Genomic DNA, 2,737 nt, shown 5'->3' with positions numbered 1-2,737 from the left:
GATGTTAGCAAATGACGTACAATCCCCAGTCGTTTCTTTGGTGAGTTGTTAGCGCTCCTTGTGTCATGACTTTTTCCTGACCGTGCAATTAGGATCACGAGACCAAGGTTTTGTTATTTCTTTTCAGACCTTTTCTCCATCGATTGACGGTCTTCAACTTGTTCCCAGGCGAACAATTCAGGAATCCAGTACTGATGAAGAAGTCGATGTAAATATCTCTTTCGTGCAGGTGATCGCGGCATCTCCTTGAATGAAATAATAATAATTTTTGTTGATGAATCCAGGAAGAAACCATTGTAGATAAGAAGCATGTTGATGAAGCGCACTCTTCTTTGGGACATGGGAATATGGAGAATTCCCGAAATCCCGAACCGAATGGAGATAGCGATGTTGTCAACGGAGATTTTGGAATTGTCGAGGCTTCAAATGATTTAGAGACTCCCTTAGTAAGTATATCTCCTGTAATTTCTTCAAAGAAATATGATATCGCTGATTCGTGAATGAATAAATGAAAATCCGTGTGAATTTATGGATAACTTTGCCGAAATACGTCACCAGAAAATTTCAGATTTTACTAGAAACGCTATAGAATCCTCGTCCGAAGTCAGATTTTCTCGGTTTTCATATGTATCTTCAAGACCAGGAAATTCCCAAGCTTTATCAAAAAATCTCTTTGAAGTTTGAGCATGTTTAGGGCCTGAATAAGGCGAAATAGTGAACTTCCAGGAGACCTTCAGAACTTTTCCAGATTGCATGTTGTCCTATATTTTGGCCACGTCTGTTAACTCGTTCATCCGCTTGATATGAAATTTTTATATGTTGTAGTCAACATCCATACGAAGAGAATAGTATATGACCCAACCTTAAATTCCTTATCAATTGCTCCCAGTTCTTCGTTGAATACAGGGCAGTGTAAAATCTCTTCACCTGAGCTTGTTTGAAAACGTGTTTCATGACTTCTACACTATTTGCGCATGCCTTGGGTGCATAATAAGGAAACTTAGATGATATTAGTTCACTTACATTCTGAATTTCATGGTTGTGTTGGGTTTCCATGCTTGAATCATTCTAATCCAATGTAATCTTCACATTAGGTGCCAAATGCTGAAGTTGGGAATAATGGATCCAACAATGATGACCTGAGCAACCATGGAGCCGTTGATAATGAGACCTCCATCCATGTAACTCAAGGTCATGGAAAGATTGTTGTTGATGCCGTTGAGGTGACTGAAACTCCAATTTTGCGTGAGATGGTGGAACCCAAATCGAGAATAGAAGAAGCTGCTTCAACCGAAGTTGTTCCTATGATTTCTGACGCTGCTCCAGCGACTGAGAACCGAATAATAGTGCATGAGTATCCCAACGCAGGGAATGCTTTTACTCCTCCATTTGGTGAGATACTCCCGTATCGCAGGTTTGTTGGTGGATTTAGCGTTCCCATTAGATATGTTGTTATGTACAAGAAACCGTGGAAGACGTATGGGCACATCGTCGTTACCAAGGATCCGGAGCATAGTTATTTCTTGACGAGGCAAATAGAAGCCATCTTGCGTGTTATAAATGATATCCGCATCACATCTTGAAATATTGTCATCCGAGATGTACTCTTTGATTGGGAGTACAACTTGAAGAAAGCTGAACAACTTGGCTTTAATCTGAAATGGCTTCATCAAAAGATTGATGCTATCAGGAAAGAAGTGGAAGGTGACGCTCCTTTCACCACCAGTGATGCCGTGTTGAAGAATATGGATGAAGTTGTTGAGCTGACCAAGAAGCTGGAGGCGGAGAAAGCTGCTTTGCAAGTCTTGGAGGATGCAGAAAAGCAAAAATATTATTTTGCTTACTTTCTTTAGTTTTCTTTCCATGATATCTTGAACCTTGGACTTCTGAGAGATGTGAGGTTTTTATTCTGGTCTTGATTTCTTGGTTTGTTTTGGATTGTGAAATCGATCGTCTTGACCAGTGGACCGTCAATCCCCAGTATTTTGTTGAATCTTTCCCTTTCGTTTTCCCTTCTTCTAGCAGGACCTAAATAGAGGATCCGAGTAGAAATATTGATGTAAAGACCTAGGTAGTCGAAATTGGAGGTACCTTGATGAAGGACTTAGCGAAAAGACCTGTTGTACACCGATCGACTGTGGAAGTCATGAATCCCGTCTAAGAATTGTTGCTTGCATGTTGTATGCTCAGGAAGCTGTAGGAACCTCATACGACGTCGGAATCTGATGCTTGACCCCAAATTTTGAAGCTAAGAGACTGAGTTGTCACATAAGAAAAGAATCACTCAATTTGGAGTTGTAGAGGTCAGACAACGAAGCGTGCACATTTGTGAAGTTTCACGGAATCACCTCAGGTTTCCCAGTGTATTTGAAGGAGTTAGTGCCATCCATGTTGTTGCATATGCTTCAGAAGTCTTATCATGGGATAATGAGGACTTATCGTTTAGTTACACTTTGATCGTGCTGGTGTTGAATCAATGTGTCATCATCGAGATATTTGTGGTGAAGTTGTACTCTTTTATTGGGAGTACAATTTGATGGCTTTTTTAGATGCTTGAGAGTTGAAGCGTATATTTCTTAAGCATATAATTCCTTAGGGGTGTAGATGGGGAAAAACGATTTGCTGGTTTTTAAGGAATTGAGGAGACGACCGTACGGAGGAGACTCCTCGAACCGAGCGAAATGTTAAACCTCACACAGATGCACCGCTGCAAAGGGGGTGCTTTAGATTCGAGAGA

Source organism: Papaver somniferum, chromosome 10, assembly GCF_003573695.1.
Source record: "Papaver somniferum cultivar HN1 chromosome 10, ASM357369v1, whole genome shotgun sequence".
Classification (NCBI taxonomy): Eukaryota; Viridiplantae; Streptophyta; class Magnoliopsida; order Ranunculales; family Papaveraceae; genus Papaver; species Papaver somniferum.
The sequence above is the reverse complement of the archived record's forward strand: the minus strand, read 5'-3'. Positions refer to the sequence as shown.